Source organism: Nomascus leucogenys, chromosome 6 (assembly GCF_006542625.1).
Source record: "Nomascus leucogenys isolate Asia chromosome 6, Asia_NLE_v1, whole genome shotgun sequence".
NCBI lineage: Eukaryota > Metazoa > Chordata > Mammalia > Primates > Hylobatidae > Nomascus > Nomascus leucogenys.
In genome coordinates this window covers 101,036,378-101,049,688 of record NC_044386.1, presented here as the reverse complement: position 1 = coordinate 101,049,688, position 13,311 = coordinate 101,036,378, and the positions used below count along the sequence as shown (strand labels likewise).

The window sequence follows — 13,311 nt, the reverse complement described above, 5'->3', positions numbered from 1 at the left end:
CAAGGAAGGTCTTTCAGTGAAAGACCTGAGAGCTGGATGATGGCTAAAGGACAGTGAGAAAAAGAGTAAGGCAAGAAATAATCTAGGTAAAGCAAAAATGCCTTGTTTGAAGACTGAACCAGAGCAAAACTTGGTTATATTAAGGAAGCACCAACTGGTCAATCTGCCTAAAGTGTAGTGAAAAAGGGGAAGAGCATCAAGGGGTGAGTATAAGGAGGTGAGACTGTCCTGAAAGGTTTTGAAATCCCCAAGAACTTAGATTTATTTGAAGTGCAATGGAAAACAAATTCAAACTGTTTTTAGCAAGAGAGTGACATTATTTCAAAAAGGTCTCTGGCTGTCATCTGAAGAATGGGTTGCAGGAGGGGCATGAGTATAAACAGGAAGACCCTCTACTCTCATGTGGCAATTGAGCTGAGACAATGATGGTGGCTTGTACTGATACAGAAGGAGGGGGAATGATTCTAGGCATTTTGAGGCAATAGAATAAACAGGATTTAGTGACAAATTGAATGTCAGTGATGACGTGGAAGAGGTGTTATGAAGAATGACTCCCAGATTTCTGTCTTTAGCAACCAAAGAGATAGAGATGCTATTTACTAAAAGCGAGAAAAACAGAAAGAAAAGAGCGTTAGGTTGGAGAAGCTGGGGAAAGAAGGATGGAGGTAGCATGATGAGAAAGTTTCAATTGGGGACATGTTATAACGTCATGAGGAAGCCAGATCTCTAGTAGGTAGTTTGGTATGGAATTAGTAGCACAGACGAAGAATTTTAGATGGATAAGGAAGTATTCTAAAATAGATAGGATGGGATATCTTAACAGAATGAGAGACCCTCTATTTAGAAAAAAAAGAGGGGAGGGATATCGAGATTTGGGACATGAGCCTAGTGGAAGAGGCTCTGAGGAATATGCAACAGAATCCCAGATGAGAATTGAGCAACAACGTAGGTGAAAGTATTATAGCATTAGACTGCCTGCCTGTGTGCTGTGCCCAGCCATTCCCATGGCTAATATTGCGCAGAATAGAGCAATGTTTAGTGCTGTGTGATATTCCAAAAGACCTGTGGTCAAATTCCTCTTTATAGGCCTGGAGCCTGATTGATATTCATTGTATACCACATGCTTTTTTTTTTCTCATGGGGGAAAGAGAAAAAAACAAATTGCAACCGTTAACTATTATTTTCAACTTAAGTCTCATATGACCTGTGTGCATTGTTGTCCAAAAGATCATTTTTACCTTTTAGGAACAAATGTACATAAGACAACTGAAAAAATTCTGGAAGAAACTCTGTTAAAAAAAAAAACAAGTACCAGCTTGTTATTTACTATAGCAACCAAAGAAGAACAAAGGACCTGCCCATTCATCTCACCTTGAGGGAATAATGTTCTGATTGAATGGCATCACTGCTAATTATTTTTGCATTAGGAGCTGTATGAAGAGGAAAAGAGCCCCTTCCCCATCTGAGTTAAGATGACTTAAGTCCTCGGTATCTGTTCCATACAAAAAGAGGGTGTTCTTCGGGCTCTGTTTAGGTATATGAAATGAGAATTAATCTCAGAAGCAGAGGGCTGAATACTCAGGCAGAGAGTATCTGACTATTCTGTAAGGGGTGTGTGTGTGTGTATGTGTGTGTGTGCAAGTGCACGTGCAGAAAATACAAGAGCAGTTGTAGAAATCATTTGACTGGCCTCTAAGCTTCTTGGCATCTTGAAATTTTGCCTCACTGCTGATTAAAATATTCAAATATGTCTAGCCTACAAAGGGAGGTCTCCTCTGATTTTGTCAAGCACCAAATATAATAAAGCATTCATAAAGTAGGGCATCATTCCAAATTCTCTCTTGGTTAACCACACATGTGAAAGATTAGGCTACTCAGAGTTTAAGGCTATGCCTTTAAACTGCCCAAAGGAATACTGCGCAATTCAAGCCTGCTTCAGTGGTATGCTGGTAAATGTTTAACAGTCAGCTCTCAAGGAGGAAAAAGCACCATGATTTGTAGCATTTGCCAATTTCCATGGTGTAAAACTTCCACCACAGCTGATTCTAAGCTACTGTAGGTTTAACAAATGGCTTGCAAAATTTCAGAAAATTTGACATTCAAACTGGTATGAGCTAGCTCCAATACACTACGGCATATAGGTTTGCAAATTATTGCTGAATTAATGGCAGTATATTCTAATTGCAGACAAAAGAAACCAAATGCAATTAAAAATAAACATCCTCTTAGAGCTGGGGTTTAATTCCAAAACTTAAATAATCTTTCTTAGAACAGGATTCCACAAAAGGTCCAAAGTTTTTGAAGAGTCATTCTGTTTTGGTTAACATTTTATTTTTAAGCATTATAAAACAATTGGAAAATGCAGAAAATAATTTTTCTCTAGAAGCCAATAGAAGCCTCTTGGGAACTAATTTTAAAGTTGCTGACAAGAATCAAGAAATGACCCAGTGGTTGGGAAATCTGATACAAATTCTCTGATCTGACCTATACTCTGTAAATTGGTATTGCTGAGCCCCCTTGTCTTGGGGTATTATTTTGTCTCTAATATTAGGATAAGAACCTTTGTGCCTCATGGAAATGTACCTGAATCCCCATGGAGGTGCTCTGCATGACTGAGAGAAAAGGTGACATATAATTACGTGTGGCCTTATTATCCCTCTTGGCCTCACCATTCTTACCGAAACCCATTTAAAAGAAGCTCCTCCAGCTGATGGACAATAAAATTGATACCATACAGATGTAAGTTCAAATCACTGTCAGGATGATTATGCATGGTAATATTTAAGATACACATCATTCAGTTATTCAATAAAAAGTCTTGGAGATAAAGTGCTCTTCAAGACAGTCTCTACCCACATGAAACTTAAAGACTAGTGAAGGAAAAAGGCAGCATATAATCACACACACACAATAAATAAATGTGTAGTTATGAGTTATAGTAATGGCCATAACTGAAAAAGACACAGCACTATCAAAGTATGCTGTAGAAGTAATGCTTGATTTGAGACATAAAAGAGAGGTGGAAATTAATTAGGAAAAGGGGATGAAAGTGAAGACTATTCCAAGCAGAAGGAATCGTTGCTTGTGCAAGACTTCAAGATGGGAAAGATCATGGAGTCTCCGCAGAGCTAGTGGTTGGCTGGTTTGTGTGGCTAAAGACTGAGCACTAAGGGAGAACGGCAGGAGGTGGGGCTTTAGGAGTTGAGTTAGAAACCAGATTATGAGAGTCTTGACAGAATGGTGCAGATGCCAAAATGAAGTTGATATTACTCATAGAGATGTTGCTTTACCTAGCATAACCATGAAAAATGCTCTGAAAAGAAGAAGGTTAGGAAGAAGAGGGTAAAATTCTGCTCAACTCCTCACTTCTAAAGGCGGAAGAATAGACATGAATTCATTCTAAACATTAACTTTAAAGTATTTTTTAACATTTATTTACTAATGGCTTCTACTTTAAAATAAAAATAAAATTTCTAATTTTCAAATATAAAAAAGAAGAAAAAAACAGAAGTTGATCAACAAAATGTTATGAAAACAAATACATTAGGAAGCAACCATGCTTACCCTATTCCTGCCTTAAGCAATTGTATCTTTAAATAGATACACCTTAAAAATAGTGAATAAATATACCTTTAAACATACATCTTTAAATAGATACGTTATTTGGTATGACATTTAAAACATTAAACATAATAGAAATATATTTCTAATCTTAGTTTTAAATTTAAGAAAAGACTAAATTTTTATTAAATCCTTTTTGTCAACTGATATTTTCTATGATTTGCTAATGTGATTATTGAATATTTTAACGCATTTTATGATAATGAATTAACTTTGGATTCCTGTAATGAAAGCTACTGGTAACTTTCTCTTTGTACACTTTCTGCTATGACCACAAATACTCACCATTTTCCTGAAGATGCTAGCCAAGATAATAAATAAGAAAAAATAAGACATGTTATTAATATGCCCATGAATATTAACATGTACCTGAAAAAGCCAAAATGATCAACTAAAAAATCATTCAAACATTCCTATAAGAGAGTTCAGAAAAGTGGTCAGTTACAAAATAGGTACTTTAAACCAATCACTTTCCTTGATAACTAGCAATGCCCATCGAGGAAAGATTAAGAAAAACCACTCTATTCTTGATAGTAACATTAGTATTAGTATTGAAATAACTGGTAATCATCTAGGAATGTTATTGGTCTATATGAAAGAAACTTTCCAACTTTTTACAGAGGGAGATAAATTGAATAAATAAGAATCTATATAATTGTGAATGGAAACTTTGAACTCGTGAAGATGTTAGTCATCCAACTAAAATGAAAAAGTACCCTAAAAAATGAATTGAATCAGTTCCATAAAGAAAAGGACAAAGTTCATCTGGCATTGATACTTATGCAAGAAGCTCTTTCTCTCTCATTCCTTCTCTGTCATATCATGGAATGTACTTATCAACTGGATTTTTAAATAAATAGTTAGAAGACAGCTGGGTAACCACATATTCACACAAGTTAGATCTGAACTTCAACTCACCCATTAAAACAAATCTCAAATGGTTTCAAGAGATAAATGTAAAAATGGAATCATAAACAAATGAGGAGAAATGATAAGACTATGTGTATATGTGAAAGACTTTCTGACATCAATATCAGGAAGCATTTCAGAAACATTGATCGATTTGATTATATAAAAACCAAAACCTTCTATATATTTGAAGATGCAACATAAACAGTTCGAAGCCAAACAGAAATTGAGAGAAATATTAAATACATATGCAATAAATAATTAGCATCTTAAGCGTGTAAGAGAATTTTTAAAATCACTGAAAATGTCAACATCCCTTTGAGAAGTTGTAAACAGGAAATTAGGACAAGGAGAAAATCAGCATTGGCAAATATAGATCTGGGAAAATATTCAACCTAACCTGCTAAAATATGCAAATCAATACAACAATAAGATATTATTTTCCACTAAAAAAAATTGACAATTATTCACAACTGGTGTAGGTTTAGGCAAATTAATTTCTTAATATTCTTATTTGGAGATATATAATTATTGTGTTTTGATTTAAAATTCTTAAAATTTTGCATAACTCTTGATGTACTAGTTATAAAAATTTTATGAAAATCTGTGAATGTACACAAGACTGTACACAAGAAATATACACGAGAAATGAGGAGAAAACTGTACACAAGAATGTACGTGAAGACTTCACCTTGAGGCTGTACATTGACATGATTAAGAATGAAAACTTTGGCTTTAGGATCCTTAGTTATGCTATTCAATCTCTCTAAACTTCCCTTTCTTTATCTGTAAAATGTGCAACATAGTATCTGGGTTAAAAGATTGTAAAGATCAAATGAGTACTATATGTAAATACACTGAAAGTACTCAGGAAATCTTATTATTATTTGTTTTAATAACATTATTAGCAGCAGCAGCATTTTTAGGTGGCCATATTGTATGTGGTACAAAGTTTGGATTTTAAAAGTCATTTGTTCATACAGTCACAGAGCTTTCCAGGCCCTGGGGAATATAGCAGTAAACCAAAGTCCCTGTCTTCAGAGAGGGTCCAATGTAATGGAGTAAGTTCAACCATAAGCAATTAAATGAGATGATTTTATTTGTCAGAAACAAACTATGGAGAAAATAAAGTTGGATAAGAGGTTTAGAGGAAGGCTTTTTTAAAAATTTTATATAGGCCCCTACACTTTAAAAAAATTTAAAAAGGTGGAAATATTGGTGGAGAAAATCACGGAGATAGACCAGGAAGGGAGAACCACAAGTGCAAAAGGGCTTGACATTTTTGAAGAACAGCAAGGGGCCAGTGAGGCTGGGACTATCTGAGCAGGTGGGGGCCAGGAGAGAGAGAGAGAGAGAACATGGCAGGCAGGCAGTGGGTATTGAAACACCTAGGATGGCCGGGCGCGGTGGCTCACGCCTGTAATCCCAGCACTTTGGGAGGCCGAGGCGGGTGGATCACGAGGTCAGGAGATCGAGACCATCCTGGCTAACACGGTGAAACCTCGTCTCTACTAAAAATACAAAAAATTAGCCGGGCATGGTGGCGGGCGCCTGTAGTCCCAGCTACTCGGGAGGCTGAGGCAGGAAAATGGCGTGAACCCGGGAGGCGGAGCTTGCAGTGAGCCGAGATTGTGCCATTGCACTCCAGCCTGGGCGACAGAGCGAGACTCCATCTCAAAAAAAAAAAAAAAAAAAGAAAAGAAAAGACTGAGTGTAAATGAACAAAAATAGAAGTCTAAGAATGGAGCCTTGGAGCATTCCTACATCTGAGGCCAAGATATGAGGAGTGAGTGCTCAAGAAATAAGAAGACATCAGAAATCAAATGAGGACAACGTATCAAGAAGAAGGAATGATTAATCGTGTCTTATTCTGCAGTCAGGTCAAAAAGAGAAAGGCCAAGAAGTGACCCTAGTATTTAGCAATGTGGATGTCACTGGTAACTTTTATAAGAATGGTTAGGTGTTGCTAACCGGAAGACTGGAAAGATCAACTCCATTAGGGTAAAAGCCATTCCTCCAAGTCCAGGTTTCTCAAAGTGTGATCCCAGGACTGGCAGCATCAGCCTCACCAGGTACCTTGTTAGACATTCAAATTTGCAAGGTACACTTGTGTCTACTGAATCAGAAACATTGAGGGTAAGGCCCGGCAATGTGTTTTACCAACACTGTGATGATTCCAATGCATGCTTACATTTGAGACCCACTCTTCTAGGTAATGGGATTACTTTAACTTTTTATTTCCTTCTTCTTGCTTTTTTTCCCTATTAACCATATATATTTTTTTGCCTTGAATATAAATTATCCATAATAAGATCTTCAATTTTTAAAGAATGAAATGTCATTCATCTGTGTTGAAAATGCTGAATGATACAATTGAAATACTGATATATTTTCATTGGTCTTTGTAGAAAAGCTAAGTTATTTTAAGTGGTTAATTTTATGTTTCATGAAAGTACTGACATAAGGCTGAGTTTATCAAATCTCTGTGCAATGTTACAGAATTTTTCTTTTTGTCAACAGTGCATAAATACTGCTCTGCTAAACAAGGATGAGTGTATCTGATAAGCTTTAAAGTCATTAGAAAAAAGGCAAAAATAATTTTAAAGACTCTTCTACCTTCTATGTGAAATGATATAAGTTGCTAGTCAGTTTGACTGTCACAGGAAATTACTATAGTAGCTTTAACTGGTGAGTGAGTTTTAAAAAAAGGATAAATGCTTGACTCTTTTCATTGAGGTAAGATACAAAGTGTAGGCCTTTTATACTTTGGATATTACATCACATTTTGGTTTTGTAGTCCATTCATCCTGAACTTCTAAAAAGCCATCCCGAAGCCCTGCTTTTTATTACATAAACCATGTGGGAATGTTAAAACCCCAAGACATCATTTCTAGGCTCCATTCCAACTTCCCTGCTCCCAAAGAGAAATAATAATGAAGAATTAGCTTCAGTTTTAACAAACATTTGTTTTTCCCCACCAGAAAAAAAAATGGATTTTGAATTCAGATTCTTCCTTTTAAGATTTTACTGTGTATTAAGTTTGGTTATGACAAGGAAAAGAAATAAGCAAAACCAAAGTATCTTAAACAAGGTAACAACTTATTTCTTATATAAAGTGAAGGAGAGAGAGTTTAGGGCTGCTACAATGCTTCTTGGTACAAAATCCTAGGCTCCTGTCTTCCTGACTGGCTAGTAATGGTATCCATTCCCAGGATCTCCTTGTGATCCAAAATGCCTGCTGCAATTCCAGCCATCACATCTCTATTCTAACCCAAAGGAGGACAGAACAGAAGGATAATGCACATGCTCCATTTAAGAATGCTTCCCACAGCCAGGCACATACTTTGCACGTATATCCCATTGGCAGAACTCATTCACATGGCCCTACATGGCTGTCAGGAAGGCTAGGAAATTTTAGACTTTATTCAAGGTGGCCACGGCCCAGCTAAAACTTGGGAGAAGGGTTAACAGATGTTAGGGGCCACCAACTAATCTTTTTCATAATAGTCATCTAACTCTTTTTATTTACTCTTAGAAAATATTCAGGGAAATTCTTGCTTGCCTTTTGTTTTGTTTTGTTTTTTTGTTTTTGAGACAGAGTCTTGCTCTGTATCCCAGGTTGGAGTGCAGTGGTGTGATCTTGACTCACTACAACCTCCAGCTCTCAGGTTCAAGTGATTCTCCTGACTCAGCCTTCCGAGTAGCTGGGATTACAAATGTGTGCCACCATGCCCAGCTAATTTTTTGTATCTTTCACTGTGTTGGCCAAGTTGGTCTCCAACTCCTGACCTCAAGCGACCTGCCCACCTCAGCCTGTCAAAGTGCTGGGATTACAGGCGTGAGCCACCGTTCCTGGCCAGCCACCTCTATTTTCATATAGGCAGTGTGGTATGGTAAAAGCTTATTGGACTAGGCGTCAAAAGAACAGAGTTTTTGTCTTGGTTATATCACTTACAACTAAGTTGTATGACCCTGGAAAATTATAGAAAGGTTGTATAAACTAGTGGAAAAAGTACTGGGCCTAGAGACAAAAACCTGGACTTGAATTTTGGCTCCATGACTTAGAGATGTATGACTTTAGTCTCCTCATCTGTAAAGTAGAAACAACAATGTATAACTTGCAAGATTGTCAGGAGGAGTACATGATTAATGTATATGTACACTAGGCACATACTTATAATTCAATCAGTTTCCTTACATCTCTGAGCTTCCACTTCATGATTAATGAAATTCTAACATTGCATGAAAAATTGAAAGATACAAAAAAAGTAAAACATTTGTATAATAAACTGAAAAAAATGCTTGTGAAGAATAACTTCAAGGTTAGAGATCTCCAATAAAATCAAATTCAAATGAAAGACACAGTGAACTTAGATCTTGGCATAACTCTGGGGTTTTTTGTTTGTTTTGAGATGAGGCTTTGCTATGCTGCCCAGGCTGGTCTTGAACTCCTGGGCTCAAGCGATCCTCCCACCTCAGACTCCCAAGTAACTGGGACTGCAGGTGTGTGCCGCTGTGCCTTGGAGTTTTCCTTTTTAAGAAGAAAAGTTTATCCCATTACTATTGACACACAGGGCAGAATTTTCAGCTGTTGTTTTAGTTCTTAGATCACTTTTTAGTTTTTGTTTTTAGTTCAGTCTCGTCATTTTCTTGGGGCAAGTAAAAAGTCACTCTCAGTGTGAAAAAAAAATTAAAAATAAAAATAAAAAAGCTAGACCCAGTCATTGTATGGGTGGAAAACTTATCAGATTAGGAGAAAATTTCACTTCACTTAATAACTCTAGGCCCCAGGTTTCTTACTTGTTATCAGCAAAAATAAAAGTAACAGTGTCCTCTACTTACAAAGCATTTATATTTAAAACTTTAATAAAACTTACTCACCAAATCTCAGAGATATTTAAGAGAAACATTTGATGAAATTACCTTGAAAAATATGTGTCATTTTTACAATATCACCGATTAGAGATGTGAAAAATTCTCTTTGTGCAAAACACAATTTAGAGAAAAGTTATAGTGTTCTTGTTCTCAGATATCAGGCTTGTCAGGATAGAATAGAAGATAAATATACTTAACAGTTTTAAACAAAAAAGAAAGTATAAAAATAAAAGAAAATATTTAGAAGGAATAATTCTACAGAGAAAACTAGGCCTAGATAATTTTATTGGCAACCAACCTCTACTGAATATTCAGTAACTAGTTATTTTCAAACTTACATAAACTATTTCAGAAGATAAAAAAGAAGAAAGATCCCCTACTAGTTTTTGAGGCTGGCATAACCACAACCTGAGAATAGCATGAAAAAGGAAAATTGTATGCTTGCCTCACTCATAAACATAGATAAAAAAATTCTAAATGAGCTACTAACAAACTAGATCAACCCATATATTAAACATAAATAGAGCATTGCTATGTTGGATTTGTTCCAGGCATGCAAGGTTGGATTAACAACCAAAAAAAAAAAAACCCATCTTAAGAAAATGATGTAATTCATTGTTAATTCACTCCTTAGGGGGAAAAAATGGTTATTTCAACTTATGCAGAAAAAAAAGCATTCGATAAAGTTAGACATTACATCCTGATTTAAAGACAAAGACCAAAGCAAAAAACAAAATGACAACAAAAATCACTCTGGCAATTTAGAAATAGAAGGCAACTTTTAAACTTGGACACACAGCATGTACAGAAAACAAAACAAATCCTGATAGTGAACATCATTAACAAGAAAACTTAAAAATATTTTCTTTAAATTCAAAAGAAAGTAAAACACCCATCATCTCTCCTCAAAAATATGCTGACCACATAATAAGAAAAAGAAATAAAGAATAGAAAGATTAAAAAGGAAAAAATCATTATTATTAACAAATAAGAACGGTTATTATCAAATGTTTTTTTCCACATAAAGCCCTTTGGAATCTTTAGGTTATGTCTCATTAAAAAAAAAATTAAAAATTTATGTTAAAATAAAGAACTTCTCCTGATCAAAGACATCATAAGATAAATGAAAAACATTACAAACAGAATACGCTCACAAAACATGACAGAGAAATGATTAAAGTTCAGAATAAAATGATAAATCAATAAAAGCCAAGATGGCCAACTAGATGCAGCCAGGGAGTTTCTCCCCTGAAAGAGACCAGACCGTCAAGTAGACTGGCACACTCCAAACAGATCTTTGGAAAGAAGGCATTGAGAGTGGACAGAGGGAGGATGCAAACCCTGGGCTAAAAGAGGAGGAATCTGGGAACCCTGCACAGTCCTGGGAGCACCAGGACTCATTCCTGGCCCCAAGCAGCTCCTGGGGAAGGGATGAGTTAAACAGATGTGGAGCGGCCTATTCTCACCATGGACCTTTGAAATCCTAGCTGCAGGAAACCCCATGACTGCCACAGACATTCGAGCTGGCAGGGGTAACTGCCTGGAGAATTGGTGGAGACAGAATTCCAGCCTGCACGGAGCCCAGAGGGTTTGGCAGGAACAGTTGCAATGGAGCACAGCCATAGGTGCCCAACCCACAAGGCTCTCCATGCTCCTCTATGTGGCTTTCATCTTTGTTGACTGTCATACCTAAACAGAGCAGGGCTATCTTGCCTGTGGGATGGGGACAGTCTGATCTGAGTGCCCCCGAGTCTGTCAGCCTATCCCAGGGTCCCTGCTTGGCCACACCTGCATGCAGTGTGGCCTCAGCTGCCAAGTCAAGGTGCTTGCCAGTGGCCATCACCATAGCTCTTTCACCATTACACTCTACCTAACAGTTGGAGAGCTTCTGAAGGCAGGCCCGTGCTGCAAGCACCCACCCATAGAACTCCTCCACTGGTGCATACCCACCTGCACCTCCCCGTGCTGCTTCAGTCATGTGTGTGCATGTGCAGGACCCACCGCTGGTGCATGTGCAGGAACGCCCACTGCCCACTGCTTTCCTGTCCAAATGCTTTTACCAGCACCTCTCATTAGATTGTTGCTGCCAGTGAACTGGGCACATCTTGGCCCCTCCAGCACAGCAGGTTCCTAACTTCGAGGAGCCAGAGAAAAAAGCTGCAGGCCTGGCTCCATCCTCCACAGGGTTAGAGCACACAGGCTAGGAGTACTGAGCTGAGCCTTGGCCCCTGAAATCATCCAGAAATGAAGTCAGTCAACTAAACACAACTTATATAACAGTCAAGCCCTCAAGGGCATCAAAGACGATAAAAGCAAAAGCCTTATCCATAGGACAACAACTTCAAAGATTAAAGGAATATCAGCCCAGAAAGATGAGAAAAAAACCAGTGTAAGAACTCTGGCAACTCCAAAGCCAGAGTGTCTTCTTACCTTCAAATGACTGCACCAGCTCCCCAGCAATGGTTCTTACCCAGACTGAAATGGCTGAAATGGTAGACATGTATTCAGAATCTGGATGGCCAAGATCACTAAGATTCAAGAGAAAGCTGAAACCCAATCCAAGGAATCTGAGAAATCCAATATAATAATACTATAGCTGAAAGTTAAAATAGCAATTTTTCACAAGAACCAAACTGATCTTCTAGAGCTGAAAAACTCTCTACAAGAATTTCATAATATGATCAGAAGTATTAACAGCAGAATGAACCAAGCTGAGGTAAGAATTTTAGAGCTTGAAGACCAGTTCTTCAACTCAGATGAAAAAAAGAAAAAAGAATTTAAAAAATGAACAAAACCTACAAAATCTCTGAGAAACATGGGATTATATTAAAAAAAAAAAACAAATATATGACCCAATGACATCCTAGAAAGACAGGGAGAGAGAAGAAGCTTTTTGGAAAACATATTTGAGGATATCTTCTATGGAAATTTCCTCAGTGTCACTAGAGGGGTCAAAATGTAAATTCAGGAGATTCAGAGAACCCTAGCAAGATACCATATAAGATGACCATGTCCAAGACACATAGTTGTCAGATTCTCCAAGGTCAACATGAAAGAAAAAATATTAAAGAAAGCTAGAGAGAAAGGTTGGGTAACATACAAAGGGAACCCCTTCAGGCTAACAGCAGACCTTTCAGTAGAAATCTTGCAAGCCAAAAGAGATTGGGGGCCTATATTCACATCCTTAAAGAAAAGAAATTCAAACCAAGAATTTCATATCCAGCCAAACTAAGCTTCATAAACAGAGGAGAAACAAGATGTTTTTCAGACAAGCAAATGCTAAGGGAATTTGTCGTCACTAGATCCTTAAGGGAGTGCTGAACGTGGAAACAAAAGACTGTTACCTGCCACCAGAAAAACACACTTAAGTACATAGCCCACTGACACTATAAAGCAACTATATAATCAAATCTACATAACAACCAGCTAATAACATGAGGACAAAATCAAATTCATACATGTCAATATTATCCTTGAATGTAAATGGGCTAGATGCCCCATATAAAAGGCACAGAGTGTCAAGTTGCATAAAGAAGCAAGACCCAACTGTATGATGTCTTCAAGAGACTCATCTTACAAGTTATGACATGCACAGACTCAAAGTAAAGGGGAGGACAAAGATCTATCAAGCCAATAAAAAACAAGGTAGCAGGGGTTGCAATTCTTTTTTTTTTTTTTTTTTGAGACAGAGTCTCACTGTGTCACCCAGGCTGGAGTGTAGTGGTGCAATCTTGGCTCACTGCAACCTCTGCCTCCCAGATTCAAGCAAGTCTCCTGTCTCAGCTTCCCAGGTAGCTGGGACTACAGGCGCCTGCCACCATGCCTGGCTAATTTTTGTGTTTTTAGTAGAGACGGGGTTTCACCATATTGGTCAGGCTGGTCTCAAACTCCTGACCTCAGGTGATC

The 13,311-nt window shown here is 37.4% G+C and overlaps 1 long non-coding RNA gene across 1 annotated transcript; it reads left to right on the top strand.

The window, feature by feature from the left end:
* Positions 1–5,456: 5,456 nt before the first annotated feature.
* Positions 5,457–12,104, top strand: LOC115835530. Its single transcript, XR_004030581.1, has 3 exons — positions 5,457–5,467; positions 9,071–9,077; positions 12,032–12,104. It is a non-coding gene; the product is annotated as an uncharacterized LOC115835530 (long non-coding RNA).
* Positions 12,105–13,311: the final 1,207 nt, after the last annotated feature.